We start from the raw sequence: 18,874 nt of genomic DNA, 5'->3' as shown, positions 1-18,874 counted from the left end.
TACTTTTTCATAAGGACATTTAGAAGCATAGTGTCCTACTCTTCCACATGCAAAACATTTAAATGGAAACTTACCTTTGAATTGTCCCATTCCAACAAAATGAGGAGCCTTTCCTAATGATCCCCTGAGATTGGCCATGTTCCTTGTGATCAACCTTCCAATTCTATTCCTAAATGGAACTTGATCTAATACCAATGTTCGAATTAAGATTACACTGAGAGGGGGGGGGGTGAATCAGTGTAATGTCCAATTTAAATAATTTAAACAATTTCACAACTCATCATAACAAAAAACATAACAGTGCAATCAATCATCACATCATTACACATGAAAACCAAATATACATGGAAACCCTTACGAGAGAAATGAAAAATATTCTTATCTTCTTCAATCCTTAATTACATCAATCTATAAGCACCAACCCCCAAAATAAATTTTCAGGCACCAAGTCGCTAGAGGCACTAACCCACAAGATATGAAAGCACCAACTTGTTGTAGGCTTCAACCCAATTGGGGCACCAATATTTGAAATTTGCAAGCACTAACTTGTTGTATGATCCAACCTGATTGAGGCACCAACCTATGAATATGCAAGCACAAAATTGTTGTAGGTTCCAACTTGATTGATAGACCCACCTCCTTCACCAAAACATAGTGGAACAATTTTTAAAAACTTTCAAACTGGCTCCACATGCTCAAACATAATAAATGGTCCTTAAAAATTTAATCATATCAAGGCAATCTCAACATGTTCTTCAATCATCAATAATATCATATTTTCCATTTCTTGTGCTAAGACTAAAATTGTTTATAAGCCTTAGAACATTTTGACAATAAAAAAAGAATATAGCCTCTTGCCCTAAAAAATTTGTCTTCCTCACTTTTCATTTCTCCCTTTCATATTGCAAAAAAATTCTTTCCATTTGCCGCTTTTCAAAAATCAATTTGGGCCTCAAAATGACCCATAGAACATTATAAAGATTAAGAATGCAACAAAATTCACATTTTCAATCTATAGTCTATGAAAGGCAACTTTCAATGCTACTCAACAGAATGCACCCTGCTACTCTGGCAAAAGGTTTGAGAGAACACACTTCTAAATTAAAAAAAAAATAGTCAAGCTCGACAGGACTTGAACCCATGATCACTTGTGATGAAATTTGACTTCATACTAATTCTACTTCCATGTTCCTTCTTTATGCCATACATGCAAAATCATTTTAATGTGAATAAACTGAAACTAAGTTCCAAAGCCAAGACTCAACCTTGTAGAAAAGTGCCTCACTACATGTGTTGTCTCAGACCGAAAACCATGCTAATGATAAGCCAAAAATTTACCTCACAACCTCTTGTTGCCCATAACTATAACACATCACTCTAACAATGAGTCCTCACCTTTGTTTGTTTCATAATGATACCAAAAACATGTCTCCATGCCATCACAATGTACCTATATATACATGTGTAGGTGCTAACAAAGATAACATTGATTCAAATAGGGTCGATATTTAAACTTACACATGACCTATTTTAGCGCTTAGGTTATGACCAGTGTATCCCTTTGGGCTCACCCTTTTTCTGTGTATGATTGTGCCATGTGAATTAGTCCTTAGGCGTCCATAGTCACTCATATACTCATATTAGCATGACATCATCATGCCATGTGGCACTCTCTAATTGGTGCATTAGATAAATTTTGAGGTCTAAAATAGGCCTCCTAAGAAATATTATAAAATAATAATGGAAATAATAAAATAATATTATATTACCTCATCAAGTTTTGGAGGGAAAAAAGGAAAAGACTAATTTTTAAACTCATACTTTCAACTTATCTCCCTATGACTTTACTCAAATTTTGAGTGGGAGCACTTGTTGGATGGATAATTTGATTTTTCATCCAAGGAGTACCCATGTTGAATTCTTTTGATGGACCTACTACATGAAACATATGAAATACATGGAAAAATGTGATTGCAATCATGTTTTTTCATGTATTTCACATTTTTCATGTCGTAGGGTCCATCGAAAGTATGCAACATGGGTACTCGGATGAAAAATTAAATTTTGCATACAATGAGTGCTCCCACTTGAAATTTGAGTAAAATCATAGGGAGATAAGTTGAAAATATGATTTGAAAAAGTAGTCTTTTATTTATTTATTATCTTTTTAACTTTTTACTCCAAAAATGGTGAATCATCCCCGATGGTCGACATAATCATATTGAATCCTATTAGTTCATATAAAGTTTATTTTTGTTGTACATTTTTGTTTTGAGGCCCGTTTTTTACATCAAAATTTCTCTAATGCCATGTTTCACTTAGTTTGGCTAGATTGGTCACCCAAAAATGATGACTGAACATGCCACATGGCACCTTGCTGTGTTGTCACATTATTCATTGTACTACCATGTTATTACTATTGTATTTCTATTTCATCCTTGATGTCATCTCATGAGACCACTTGTCAACCTGCCATTGGGTGAGATTGCTACATCATTCACATCACGCATGTTAGCATGTTGATGTGTCAGTTTGTCATTGGTCCACATGACATGTTAACCTGCCACTGAAGGGTCTACGTCATCCACCTGACAATGACATGTATTGTTTTCATCGGTGGAGAGGTTCCACGTGGAGGAGGTTGAAAGGCATTGGGGGGGGGGGGGGTGGGGGGCGCTTGACCTCTGTTAACTATTGTGCAAGTTTGTGTTTCATCCATTATGTCACAACAACAAAATTTCCATAACCACTCGATCCATGTGGACTGGTGCGACATTAATGTCAGTAAAAATGTACATGTTCACACACCAATAATTGTTGATTTCTCATGAGTGAAAAAATCCGCCCATAAGAAGCACAAGCTTTAACAAATTTGGTGTTATGATCCCTTTTCACTAATGTCACTTTCAAATTGACTTATCTTCTGATTCCGAAGGGGTTTGACTAAGTGTTATATACCATTGGAAAGCTCTTAGAGAGGACTATCCAACCAGACCATCTAAATACCCATTTGATTGCCATAACTACAATAAATGCTCAATAATATTCAGTCCATCATACCTTCTTGACATCATTGATGTGTCAACAAATGCTCAATGATATTCCAAGGCATCGTACCTCCTATTACATCCAAGACCTCATACCTCCTTTTACATCAATGACATGCCATTGGTTGTCATCAATGACAACACTATGCCCAAAAGTCTCTCATGAAGGACAACACTATGAGAAACAATCTCCCCCTTTGTCATTGATGTCAACACCACCATAAATTGATGGTCATTAATAGAAATGAAATGAACTCCCCCTATCAAGCTGTTGGTCTGGAATATGATTTCTCTCTCATTAGTTATTGTCTACTTTCTCTCACTCTTTGACATCAAGGGAAAAGGGACCCACTGAAAATGGTTGATCATCTAGTGACTTCTTACTATCAAGCTAATGTTGCACAAATTCTCATGTATCTGCCTCTGGACTTTCTCCCCCTGTATATGAGCTCTCCCTTTGTGGACAATCTTTCCTCTTGTAAGTGCTTCATGTCATGTGGTTATAGTCATACTCCCCTTGTAACTTAGTAGTATACTTTGATAAAATTAGTGAGCCATTCCTTCCTGTGGGGAAAAATGATGCAGGAGCATTCAGCCCAATAGTATCATTGTATTTTAGTAGACATAGGGGGTTTTGTGTTTCAAGGAAGTTGGTTTCCTATGTTTTCAATTAAATGTAATTATTAATGTTTTGAATTAAATGTAATTATTAATGTTTTGAGTGATTTTAATGAGAATAGGAATTAATTGAGTATTGTGAGTATATTTGTAAATGTTCTTGAATGTAGGATAACATGAGGGATTTAGGATAATTGAGAGATGAGAGGATTTGAGAATTAATTGTAAAACTCAGATTAGGAGTTAGTTCATGATTTTATGGATGAGAGAGGATCCTCAGGGATGAGGAAGAGATTTTAGGATTTTGTTGAGGAATCTATGGATCTAAACCAGGGATTGGTTTTAGAATCCCTTTGTATAAATGTAAGCCTAAAAGGCAAAGATAGGGGTTAGAAAGTTATATGTTTTAGATAGGCTAGATAGGTAGCTAAAGTGTGGTTGTAAGCCTACGGGCAGAGTGTGAAAAGAGGCCACAAATCAGAAGAATCAGGCCATAGAGAGACATAGAATCTCATTTTGTGATCATTGTTTATATTTATATAATACGGAGGGTTTATTCTAAAACTGTATGATGTGTGTTTCGAGTATGGAATGACGTTTTATGAGTGAATCAGAATTTTGTATAATATATGTGTGTAGGCAGAGTTCTGTAGAATACGTAGAGGTAGAGAACGAGACAAAGGTTCGCAATGGATCTTTGAATCCATTCGAAGGATCAAGTAAAGTCCAAGAGGACAGTGATCAAAGGAGCATGCGGAGTTAAGCTCAGAGAGAGTTGAGTAGCGGAATAGCGGAAGAATGAAACCATTAAAGAAAACCAAAACAATAGGAAAACATTGAAGAAATAGCAAAGTCAAGAAAAAGGGACGAACGAGGAAGTGTGGTGTCAGTGCATATGATTCGTTGGATCTGGAAGATCAACGACATAGAAGAAAAGATCGAATGTCATCGCTGGCAGAAGAGCATGGAAGTTAATTCGTGAGAGAAGTGGTTTCGCAACAGAAGGTGGTATTTCATGCGAGGTCACAAGTGGTAAGTGGTAATTCGGGTTGGCACCCGATTCCACTTAGCAGAGGACACGTAGCAGTGAGGAGGAGAGAAGAAACCACTTTTTGGGCAGTTAATCCTCGTGCTTGTTGTCCACCCGAAATCATTTTGGATCATCAGATCAAGTGGATCTAGATCAACGATCACAAAGTGTTGTGCAAGTTTAATTGAGTGGGAAAAGACATCGGCCGTTGGATCAGAATAGGATCAACGGTGGAGATTAATTCGCATCAGAATAAGTCAAAGAGTAAGCATCAACGGTGAACCAATGCGATATGTGATTGCGATGATGTCGATGCGATCAACGAAGGGATCGCATCGCAAACACTCAATAGAGCTTTATCAGGGGAGGAGTAATGTGACAGGCAATAAGAGTGGACCCGATAGGGTTATATGGGCGCATTTGTTATATTTGAAGTCTGGAAGGATAGTTTAATCACATATCGGAGGAGATGGAGGAATGCATGTTAATGAGACCCGCAGAGACCCGATTGTGATTAGCGATAAAGGGAGCCTCGATAACTGTGCAGAGACGTGTTAAAAGCGGAAAAGGTATGATTATGCATGCTTTATGGGTATTTCTATTATGAATGGGTTATAATGAAATAGCGCCAATATGAAGGATTGATGTGGTTTAAAGTTCGGTATAACTATAGTTATAAAGAGTGGGGTTTTGGTTATATATGCGGGCTTAAGGTTATAAACTAAGGTTTATGAGGAGAATGAGTCCCGATAGAATGGAAAAATGAAGAGGTAGACTATGTTAGTCTATAAATTATTCTGTGGAGAGATTAAGGAAGGGGGGCCCTAACCATTGTTGGTTGAAGACTTGACTCGTTAGTGGGTCAAATTCCTGGGGAAAATTAGTTTATGCATGTTTGACATGCATATTATGGGTAAGCAGGGGTAACTCTACGTCATTTGGTATCAGAGCATAATTGTTATTGGAACAATTGATAGCAGAACAGAATAAGGGAATTCTGTAGAAAAGGACTTAGAATAGAGTTATGTGTTTTAAACTGTATATGCAGGCAAGAGGGGATCAGATTCTCATCTGAAAAATAGAAGGTACACAGAGGTGATGTGTAGCAGATGCAAGAAACATAGGACAATCCATTCAAAGTACAGGTGGAATGGTGGAACAAGATCATGCAGAGATCTTGAAGGTGAGATGACATGTTTTGTTTTGATTTGAATACTGGAGAATATGTGGTTTTTATATGGTTGCACAGGTGACAACATAAGGAGGCGAGAAGATTGTAGCAAGCCTAGAGCAAGGAGTGCTCAATTGGTTCCAAAGGAAAGAACCAGAGAGATGATAAAAGACTGAGCTCAAAGGAGAGAAGCTTAGTGAGGCATACGTAGCAAGGAGGAGACTTGTTATTGCAGAGGTATTGTTGCAGATCACAAAGGTAATTCCACAAAGGATGTGGGTAGAATTGCCAAGGTAATGAAGGAAGTTGGTAAGACTTTCTAAGTGAAAGAAGAAGTGGTCAGAACCAAGTATTTCATGGTGATTGAAATACAAGAGGACAGTTGTGTTCTTGAGAAGGTGCAAATGAGTTGAAGCCTAGAAGGAGCAGAGAAAAGTGCTCAAAGGAGGTTCGAAAGATAGAGAACCAATTGCTTACCAAAAGACCAAGTACAGAGGAAAGCTTGGTGAGGTAAGAGGCAGCAAGGAGGACTTGTTGTTGTGGAGGCTTTAGTGCAACTCATAGTGAATGAGTGAGGAACTCATGAATACGGAGAAGAAGATGGCTACTGATAGTCATGGCAGAGGTTCTGAGGAACACCACAACAAAAGAAATATGAGGAAAGAAAATGCCAAGGCAAATGGCAAGAGGATGAGTCAAGAGGAAATTGACAGAGAGATTGCTGAGATGAAAGAACAACTCGATGTATTGATAATGCTGCTAGAGGAAAGTCAAAGACAAGGTTGGGTATTAAAGAAGAAGCCAGTGAAGTGGCATAAGTTGCAGAGAAGGCTACAACAGAGGCAAGTAAGGTGGTTGATGGAAAAACTCAGAGAAGCTGAGTTGGAAATGGAAGTGTCCATTTGTGAACCAGAGCAGGGTGAAGTTCTGGGTGAAGATGAAGACTTGAAGACTGAAACTTCAAGTGAGGGCAAAAGGTATGATGATTTTAAATTTGATAATTTGTGTATGTTTACATGTGAAACATGTAAAGAAGGACAATTTTCTGATATTGTCATAAAGAGGGAAGAAGACAGGCATAATCTAAATTATGTTTTAAAAGAGGAAGTAGAGAAGGATATCAAGCAATCAAGTAAAGGACTTGATGAGATTGAGGAGAAGACCATCGAAATATTTCTAAGTCATGTAAAGGACTTGGAACAACAGGAGGAATTGGTGATTGAATCATCAAATGAGATGATGAGGTCTCGTGGTTTTACAACTAACAGGTTGTGTATGAATGCAGGTATTGCAGAAGACAAACCATTTTATGGAAATGTCTTGAATGAAGCTGAAAATTGCCAGGTAAAGTATGATGATGATTGCCTTTCAAATGAAGATCAAGTTGAGTTATTACAGCAAAAGGAGTTCATAAATTCCATGCTTAATGGAGGAAATATCTTCAGTGGGGATGAGACAGTTATGTCCTATGATAAGAAATTTGCTATTGAAGAGAATAACGAGGAATTGATTTTCTTAAATGATCAAAGGGAGAGTGATGGACAAACATCTAAAACTATCAAAGAGATGGAGGATCATAATTTTATTCTAATCGAGAATGAAGAAATAGTGTCAATAAGTTATGCTTGTGACAAAGAAGAAGATAGTGAGGATTGTACAGAACTTTTGGGAGAAATTCCAAGTGAGATGGCAAATTTGTGGCAGGAGTTAAGTCTTTTGGAGAAAAGGCTAGAAGACCAAAAAGTAAGTGTTCAGGTTGTAAAATCAGAATTGAACGAGAATGAAGAAGTTCACTACAGTGGACAGGGACAGAAAGACATCATTAGAACAAATGGTGTGGAGGAGAGACTAGTTGACAGTCTCATGAATTCTTTTGAGAATTCAAATCAGCATACTGATGTGCTGATAGAGGAGGAGAAAACAGAGCAGCAAGCTGAATTGTTGCCAAAGGAGGAAAAGGCATAGAAGTCTTATGTTTTTTATTTTAATAATTGTTTTATGAGTGCAGGTTTAGTTGCAGATGCTGGAGGAAATTTGGCATAGATGAGCAGCCAAATAAAAATGGAAGAAGAAGATTCTATGGAAGAATTTAATCCATGGAACAGAGATGTTCAATTGTTGGAGAGAATGCTGGAAATTTAGGATTCAGTGTAGAAAGAGATAATCTTGACAGAGGGTAAGGATGAAAGGGAGGCAATCATAATAAGTGAAGAAAAAGTAAACCAACAACTACAAAGTGAAAGTAACCAACAATAGTTTGAAGAGTTAGTGGACAACAACAACAACCTAAAACAAAGAGAAAGAAATAGCAATAAGTGGCAGAATATGGACCAGTCCAAGGATGAACTGGAAACAAAGATTGAAGAATTATGGCAGTTGATGATGAAACAGTCCATATGGAGGAGAATGATAGCAGTAGGAAGCATGATCAATCAGAGTATGAACCTAATTGACAAGGAGAGGAAGATGAAACATAAGACAATAGAAGTACAACAACAGCAAAGGTGCAAGGCATTTGGGCGGCTACAAACTAAAGTGTGGGACCCTGGAGGTTTTTCTATCAACTTATGAACCCACATGATCAGGAGATCATGAAAATTTTCTACTTTGGGAGTATGATGTAGGAGCATTCAACCCAATAGTATCATTGTATTTTAGTAGACATAGGGGTTCTTGTGTTTCAAGGAAGTTGGTTTCCTATGTTTTGAATTAAATGTAATTATTAATGTTTTGAGTGATTTTAATGAGAATAGGAATTAATTGAGAGATGAGAGGATTTGAGAATTAATTTTAAAACTCAGATTAGGAGTTAGTTCATTATTTTATGGATAAGAGAGGATCCTTAGGGACGAGGAAGATATTTTAGGATTTTGTTGATGAATCTATGGATCTAAACCAGGAATTGGTTTTAGAATCCATTTGTATAAATGTAAGCCCAAAAGCCAAAGATAAGGGTTAGAAAGTTAGATGTTTTAGATAGGCTAGATAGATAGCTAAAGTGTGGTTGTAAGCCTATGGGCAGAGTGTGAAAAGAGGCCACAAATCAGAAGAATCAGGCCAGAGAGAGACAAAGAATCTCATTCTGTGATCGTTGTTTATATTTATATAATATAGAGGTTTATTCTGAAACTGTATGATGTGTGTTTTGAGTATGGAATGATGTTTTATGAGTGAATCAGAATTCTGTATGATATATGTGTGCAGGTAGAGTTCTGTAGAATACATAGAGGTAAAGAACGAGACAGAGGTTCGTAATGGATCTTTGAATCCATTCGAAGGATCAAGTAAAGTCCAAGAGGACAGTGATCAAAGGAGAATGCGGAGTTAAGCTTAGAGAGAGTTGAGTAGTGGAAGAGCGGAAGAATGAAACCATTAAAGAAAACCAAAACCACAGGAAAACATTGAAGAAATAGAGAAGTCAAGAAAAAGGGACAAATAAAGAAGTGCGATGTCAGTGCATAGGATCCGTTGGATCTGGAAGATCAACGACGTAGAAGACAAGATCGACGGTCATCGCTGGTGGAAGAGCGCGGAAGTTAATTTGCGAGAGAAGTGGTTTCACAACAAAAGGTGGTATTCGGGTGAGGTCACAAGTGGTAAGTGGTAATTTGGGTTGGCACCCGATTCCACTTAGTGGAGGACACATAGCAGCGAGGAGGAGAGAGGAAACCGCTTTTTGGGCAGTTAATCCTCGTGCTTGTTGTCCACCCGAAATCATTTTGGATAGTCAAATCAAGTGGATCCAGATCAATGGTCACAAAGTGTCGTGCAAGTTTGATTGAGCGGGAAAAGACATCGACCGTTGGATCGGAATAGGATCAACGGTGGAGATTACTTCGCATCGGAATAAGTCAAAGAGTAAGCATCAGCCGTGAACCAATGCGATATGCGATTGCAATGATGTCGATGTGATCAACGAAGTGATCACATCGCAAACACTCAATAGAGCTTTATCGGCGTAGGAGTAATGCGATAGGCGATAAGAGCGGACCCGATAGTGTTATATGGGCGTGTTTGTTATATTTGAAGTTCGGAAGGATAGTTTAATAGCATATCGGAGGAGATGGAGGAATGCATGTTAATGAGACTCGTGGAGACCCTATTGCGATTAGCGATAAAGGGAGCCTCGATAACTATGCAGAGATGTGTTAAAAGTGGAAAAGGTATGATTATGCATGCTTTATGGATATTTATATTATGAATGGGTTATAATAAAATAACGCCAATATGAAGGATTGATGTGGTTTAAAGGTCGGTATAACTATAGTTATAAAGAGTGGGGTTTTGGTTATATATGCGGGCTTAAGGTTATAAACTAAGGTTTATGAGGAGAATGAGTCCTGATAGAATGGACAAATGAAGAGGTAGACTATGTTAGTTTATAAATTATTCCGCAGAGAGATTAAGGAAGGGGGCCCTAACCATTGTTGGTTGAAGACTTGACTTGTTAGTGGGTCAAATTCCTGGGGCAAATTAGTTTATGCATGTTTGACATGCATACTGTGGGTAAGCAGGGGTAACCCTGCGTTAAAAAATCACTCCCATTTTCTGTCTAAGATGTTTAAAGCTTTCTCTTGGTAAAGGATTTGTAAATATATTTGCAATTTTTTCTTTTCTTGGAACATATTCCAACCTGATAGTTTGATTAGAAACTTGTTCTTGAAGAAAATGGTACTTGATAGGAATGTGCTTCTTTTTAGAGTGTATAACATAAAAAATTTATATGTTGATAGCAATGGTATTGTCACACATAATGGGAACAAGCTGATCATAATTCTCTTCAAGATCGTTGAGATCCACTTCATCAATAGAACCTAATTACAACAAGAGGCTACTGCCACATGTGTTCTGCTTTAGCGGTGGATAAAGAATTTGAATTTTTTTTCTTGCTGAGTCAGGGAACAACTATATATTTTCCTAGAAAGAAAGCTCCTCCACTAGTTTTCTCTTTTTCATCAATACTTCTAGCCCAATTTGCATCTATATAAGCTTTAAGTGTAATATATGTTTCCCTTGGACACCACAAACTATAAACCATAGTTCCCTATAAATATCTAAATATCCTTTTAATTTCATTCACATGAGATTCCTTTGGGCTTGATTGAAATTTTCCCACCAAACCTACTGCTTGCCTGATATTTGGTCTTAGCAATGTTAAGTAAAGCAAGTTATCAATCTTATACTTATATGTGGTATGTTTCTCTTCAATAGACTCACCATCCTTGCTAAGTTTACAACTTGTCCCCATTGGAGTGCTCACATATGCATAGTTTTCCATACCAAACTTCTTTAAAATTTCCTTAAGGTACTTGGTCCGAGAGACAAAAATACCTTTTTCTGATTGATTAACTTGACATCTCGAATTCCTTCTGCATATTGGCTGCAAAATTTTTTCTCATAGAATCATCATCACTTTTGAATATTATATCATCCACATAGACAATAATAATCAACATACTATCTTTTTCAGTCACATGTAATGATTGTTGTCCGTTGTACCTATTTTGAAACCTTGCTACTGAATATATTCATCCAATTTTGAATACTAGGCCCTAGATTCTTGTTTCAAACCATACAAGGATTTCTTGAGTTAGGCCCTAGGTTCTTCTAATAGTTGAGATCCTTTCAGTTGCTAAACATAAAATTATTCTTGGAGTTCCCCATTCAGAAATGTTGATTTTACATCCATTTGATAAACCTTGAACCCTTTAAAACACACAAAATCCAAAAACATCCCTATTGCTTACAGTATGGGAACCGAAGCAAATGTTTCTTCAAAGTTCACGACTTCAACTTGGGTATATCCTTTGCATACCAATATTTCCTTGCTCGTCACTACTTTTCCATCCTCATTGAGTTTATTTTTATAGACCCATTTGGTTCTAATCACATTTTTCCTTTTGGTCTTGGAACATATTTCTATGTTTCATTTGTCTCAATCTGATCTAGTTATTCATGCATGAATTTCACCCAATGTTCATATTGATTGGCCTATGAAAAGTTGGAGGCTCCATTAAGGATAACAAAGATAGGTTTTCTTGGTTTGATGTGCTAACAAGCTTTATTCTTATTTTAACTCTTGATTCCTTGTCTCCTAGAATTTGATTATTAGGATGATTCTTTTGAACATATCTGGATGGAATTTTTCAGTGCAATGGCTCATCTTCTTCTCTTTGATATTCATTTTTATTTCCATCTGATTGTGGTTCTTGGTAGATAATTAGTTGTGGCTTGGCTAGGGGTAGTGCTTCATCTACTTTTACATCAATGTATTCAACAATTTTTCGAGTCCCTTTGTTATAAAATTTGTATCCTTTGCTTCTATAGTTATATCCTATAAAATTCCTTCATAAGCTCCAGAATCAAATCTCCCTAGATTTTCTTGATTTACCTTAATGTAGCATTTCCTTCCAAAAAATCTGAAACTTTTTATTGTGGCTGGTATTGAGTAGGTATATGTAAAACGAAGGATGAAGCATTGGACAATAATAAAGAGGGTTTTTAAGTATTTGTGTGGCACTACTAGCTATGGATTGTTATACCAAGGAAGACCAAGATTGGATAAAGTGTTGGACATGCATGGATATGTTGATGCAGATTGTGCTAGAGATTTTGATCATGGAATATCTACAAGTGGGTATGTGTTTAAATTATTTGGAGACACAATCAATTGGATGAGTAAAATACAATCTATAATGGCACTCTTGACTACATAAGTTGAATACATGGCAACCACTCATGAAAGAAAGGAGTATGGTGACATAGATTATGTTCAAGTATTGGATAAGTGTAGTAAGATATAAGGAGAGATTGCGGCAGTTAGTGTGCAATATTCCTAGAAAAGTACCCAACTTATCATTCAAAGACAAGTCATATTGATGTTCAATATCACATCATGAGAGATATGATTGAATACAAGAAGGTGCTGCTAGAAAAATTGGACACTTTAAAGAATGTTATAGGTTCATTAACAAAACATATGAGCATTAAGAAGTTTTATTGCCATAGAGAAATAGTGGGCATTATTTCCCTAGATTTCTTATCATGTACTCCTACGATCTCCTGTGCGCAAAGAAACAACAAGTGGGATAATTTTTGGTATGCAATACATTATTTTCAAAAATATCCTCGTGCAATGTGCAATAGGGATGAAAAAACCCTCCCTTGTTTGAGGGGTTCGGGGGCAATTCCAATGGAAATTTATTTTGAGCTATTTTTTGCATTTATTTTTTAGTGGTTTTTAGCACACAATTTTGATAAAAGTGGTTTTGTAGTACATGGTGGTTTTTCCCATGATTTTCTAGTTTCGGTTAAGGAACTATGGTTGTATTCTAGTCCAAGGTAAATGGATTAACAATTCAAGGATTCCATGGGATATATGTGTTGTATTGTAACATTGAACTAAAGAATACACACACACACACACACACACACACACACATATTGAAAAATATTGTTGGTTTTCTTGGTGTGGGTTTGTGAGATAAAATATCTACGTTAAAATGTGTGTATGTGATTACATATTTTCCATTTAATTAAGAATATGTTTATATTAATTAATTGTATAGAGTTAAAACCTACATTTTTTGGGCATTCCTTAATACTAGGCATGTTCTAGTTTGCTTTAGGCCCAAATTCAAATACTATAGAATTCCAAACTTTAACAATGAATAGACAAGAAACAAATAGATTGAATATAAATTCCTCCTCATTCCTACTATTGAGTCTCCGAAATGTCATATTTTTCATCCTCTTTTCATTCACTTTTAACCATATTCCACTATCTTATAACCTTACGTTAAGACCATTTTTTGATTATATATGGGTTTAGACTCCAAAGCATTTATTTTAGTATTTTGAGTGAATTAATAATGAAATATTAGAAAAATAACATTTTTTCACTTATATCTGAAAGTCAGATGAGGTTTGTGATGTTTGTAGGCATTTTTGAAGAGTCCAACAATGTCATATTTGACAATTTAGTCTCAACTTCGAATTTGATCTTCAACCCTTGAAGATTTGAAGAATATTTGAGATAATCATCCAGGAACATCTGATGGAGAAGAATCATGGAAGTTTTGATAAGATTTCTTATCAAATATTTTAGAGATTTGTGAGAGGATATGTAGAGATGTTACTTGCTAGATGTTAACACATGGTTGTAACCACATCAAATATTTGTGGAATTAGGAGAGATTTGTGGATCTACAGATATTAATTAGTTATCTTAGTTTTTGTATAAATAGGAGTGCATTCTCCATCTAAAGGGAGGAACTCTTGGAGCATAACTCTAAACTATGATGAAGTAATACACATTTGATAAGTTCTTGTGTTATTTAGTTTATAGTTTTATATTCTTTTGCTATAAGATTTAGTAATATAATTCATGTAGTTTTATAATCTATGTAGATTAGATTAGTTTTCTTACGTTTTAAATTAATTTATTTTTTAGATCAACAATATTACTTTGTTTATTGTTGCAAGTGTAAGACTTTAACACTTAATCAAATATGGTGGTCTAGATTAGTAGCAGTTTTTGAGTAGTCAACTTTTGACGCATTTTATAGGAAAACTAAGAGAAATCTCAAGAAACTAAAAGATGGGTTTTGTGCAGAATGATCCATAGGTGGCTCGCAAGGATTTCTTCAAAAAAGTGCACAATTTTGGAGATATTCATAGATCTTTCAAATGGAATTTTTCAGGTTTTGTGTTGCGACCAACAAATGTAATAATAGAAGAAATAATTTGAATTGTCCATCACATTAAGAAAGAGATCACTCATTCTAAACCTAAATCAATCTATTTTATGAAGTCATCACAATTCTCTAACATTTATAATCTTTTTAATTAAGAAATAAATTACATTATAGTGATCTCTTACTTTACGATTTGATTTATTTACTAGTCATAGATACTCAATTTTTAGGTTTCTAATTGTCACTTTGTTCTTTTCTAGATTGCAATTAAGTGCTTGAAAAATACAAAAAATACAAAAGGATTTACATTCTAAATCATTCTCATTTGTGCATTCATTTTTTTTTGCTTCACATTCATACTTACAGAATAGGATTTGCACAACATTTATAGTTCGAACTCATTACCTTTAATTCAAATGGACATATTTCAATGTTTTTTATAAATTACAATAGTTTCCGATTGCAATAATTTCATATATTAGTCTTTTATCATGCTTCCATAGATTAAATTTACAATCTTTCTTAGATTAGAATTCATGTTTTCAATAGATTATGGTCGCTTTCTTTCATAGCCTTAAGAATGTTTGCTTTCATAGAATAGTTTTGAATTCTTTCATAACTAGATTTCCTTTCCTTTCTTTTCTTTCATGCCTTTCTTAGATAAGATTTCCACACTTTCCTAGAATGAGTTTCTTTCTTTCATAATCTAGAATTATGTGCTTTCTTAGAGTAAAAGTTTTATGTTTTCATATATTAGACGTGTATTCTTTTCTAGATTAGTATTTCATTTCGTGTTATTTTATTCACTTTCATAGAGTATAAATTTATTTCATTGCAATTTATTTCCATTAGAACTGAAAGTTAAAATCCTAGCATATACTATGCCATGTACTTCGCAAGTTTACTTACCTGGGTTGATAATTTAATGTAACAAAATTTAATACATAATTAAATTGACCGACATTTTTGGCACCGTTGCTGGGGAAGTATACATAGGATTTAGCTTTCATTTAGATTACTCTTTAATTTACACAACTTTGGAAAGGAGAAATGGTAAGATGAGAGGTAAGAACCTGCACATCACATTATGAGGTTTCTCCTAACCTTAGTTATTGAATTTCATATCCGTTTTTAACTGCATCCATAGTTAGTTGCATAAATCTAAATTCTTTCATTTTAGAGTGCATTCTAGAGACACATTCATTAGAGGACAAAACTTAAGAATTTCAATTCCACAATTATGTGGTGTTGTGAGAACCAAATCGCCATTTGCATCATAAATTCCTACTTTTGCAGGTAGAAGAAGACTGCATCCTCGAGGTGGCAGAGGAGGTAGAAGAAATGGATGGAAATGATGACAACAAAGGAGATCCTTTTGGATTTCCCATTCAGGACGCTAATATAAATGTTAAAATGAATAACAACTCTCCATCTGTACTTCCCAACTTTGATGGTATGAGATCTTATAATTACTTATTAGATGCTCAAAAATTGAAATTATTTCCAACAACATTGAAGTATAGAGTTCTTAAATGGTTCATGAGCGTAGGGAATAATTCAATAAGATCATTGGATGATATGAAAATGATATTTCTAGAAAAATATAAATATTATTATATACATCATGATCTTAAAGAGGAAATATTTAAACTCACTCAAAAAGAAGATGAGAGCCTTGAGGATATGGTAGAGATATTTATGTATAATGTTAAGAGGGAAAAATTGCATAATTCAGGATTTGATACATTAAAAACCTTCTTACTTAGAGAAATTAGAGATGAGTGGATTTATCTCCTTAATCTCATGGGTAAAGGAGATGTTTATAAATTATCATTTGAAGAGATATGTGAATTATGTAAGCATATATCAAGAGGAAAAGCAAAGTATGGAAAACATCCTTAAGATGTAGTTATGGCTAGAGTATGTATGTCAACATCAGGATCAGTATGTTGAGTTGAACTTGACAATTTTCTTGATAATTTTAAATCAGATATTCTTGGTAATTTAAGTGAATAGATTGATATGCTAAGAATGCAAAACAAACAAAAAGCCGAGAATGTTGCTTTGTCTATATTTTGACCTAAATTTAGAAGAAACATGTTTTGGGTGAATGTCCACTTGATAACAATGAAATTTGTGTCATTTGTGCATAACCACATGCTACGAAAGATTGCCCATCATTACCAAGGTTGAAAGAAGTTTACCAAGAAAACAGTGGAGCAAATAAAGCACTAGAGAAACTATATTATGTAGCACCAAGAAGATCTTGGCAACCTCGCCAACTCAGTATGATGCAATATCCTAATCAGAAGTTTCAATTTTATGCCACCTAACTGTAGACATGGCTGAGCCAAACCTCTCTTCAGCCAGTCGCCGTCGTGCCATATTCCAAGAATGAATGTGGGATTTCATAAAACACATCAATCAAAACCATCTAGAGCTTCCAGAGGCCAAACCACCTCAACCCATCAAACAATGATTCCACCTCACGGTCAAACATCACAAAACCATCACCAGATTGGTCTCTACCCAAGCTATCCAGGGCTCTAGAGCGTTTTGTCCAACCTGGATTCCAGGATTAGTAACGCAACCCATGGCTGATGTCAGGCTCTAGAGTGTTTGTCTAACCAAGGATCCAAGAACTAAAAAATCAACCCAAGCTAAAGGAAACATGAAAACCAACCAGAAAAACAAAGAAATAAATCCACAAAACCATGGCTATCTAGGAAATGGAAAGGCTTGGAAAATCCACTATCAATCCAGGCAATCCTCCATGCTAATGAAAGATCAAAACCAGGAAAACACGTGCATGTTCCATGCATGCCAAAACTAGCAAGGAAACAGGACATGCATCTTGATAACTGCAAAGAAATCCAGTTGTAGATGCTGATCTTGATGTCCTCTTCCGCTTTCTGGCTCTTCCTTTGCCTTATTTCTCCAAAGATCCAAGTAAGCCACACTCTCCAAGAGTGCTCCAAGATAACTCTAAGTGTCCAAGAGTATGTGAGAGAGAGAGAGAAAAAAGAAGAGTGCTCCACCAAAACCTATCAAAAGCTTTCCAACTGATCCTCAAAAGCCTTTTTATCAATGAGGCCTCTATTTTCTTCATTTTCCATTATTTTCCTTTAATCTCCTCCTCGCATGCAACCTATGACCATTCACCTTCCTTTTCTCCTAATTTCCATTGTTTTCATAAATAAAATGCCAATAATTGCTTCATGCCTTTCCAAAGCCTTTGCCAATTTCCTTAGCCATAATAAAGTGAAGTGACACCCACACTAGGATGTCTTTCCCACCATTCAGCTTGGAATACGTATCCCATGATCGTGGTCTTATATAATTTTACATAGATTTTTAACCAGGGTTGTTACAGAACCCTCCCTCTTAGGGGAACACCATTCTCGGTGTTCAATGACACCTATAATTAGCAAGATGTTAAATTGGCAACTAGGGCCAAACTCCATGCGGGTCAGCTTATTTATGGCAGCTGATATTTTTATTGGATCCCTCTCATCGAGAGGTGTAGGATTGATCCAAAGATCATCCGATTCCGATAAGTATTTATGGAGATATGAATTTATTTTGTTTATGTAATTATTATCAAGCCGACCAGCACTTATGTAGGCTCTAGAAGCCCAACCGACGTGTCTATTCAACCTCTACATTTTTAGTATAAATTGGTGAGGATTCGAAGTCATTTTGGACATGTATTCTTGAGGTGATCTCCTCTCCACGTCTGGGTTTTTGGAAGGAGAGAACCAAAAGATACACTTGCCCAAGGTTGATGCCCTAACCGCAGGAAGCCGCAGGCATATGAGGATGAGCAGCAGACAGAGTTGGATACGAGGCATGCAGGCCCTAATCTATAATGAATCCGACAACACAACTCTTATACGCACAACGATGAATGTTGAACGTTGGCATGGAAGCAATCCGCATGGCTCTTTTCTGGTTCTGAGATTTGGTACTACTATGCTCTGTCTACAGGACTTTTACTCCACAAGACTCGCTTGCTCAATTCACGGGACTCCTCTCGCATACCTGATCTAAACATGATCTCGAATAGGTATAATTGGCACTTGGATAATCATTATGATCTCATATAACATAACGTCATGATCTCATATGACATCTTTATATTATCCCTGGTCTCGACTTTGTGATATATAGTCTCTGCAATGTATGGTGTTAATCCTTCTGCATCTATATATTGTCTATTAATGATCTCGCTTTGTATGCTCTCCCTCTTATGTTCCAAGGTGGAACTGAGACTTTTCGGAAGGTTCCTCTCTGTATTCCACAAAAGTTAAGT

Source organism: Pinus tabuliformis, chromosome 6 (genome assembly GCF_031772625.1).
Source record: "Pinus tabuliformis cultivar Carrire ecotype Pingquan chromosome 6, CPIR1, whole genome shotgun sequence".
NCBI lineage: Eukaryota > Viridiplantae > Streptophyta > Pinopsida > Pinales > Pinaceae > Pinus > Pinus tabuliformis.
This window is presented reverse-complemented; position numbering follows the sequence as displayed.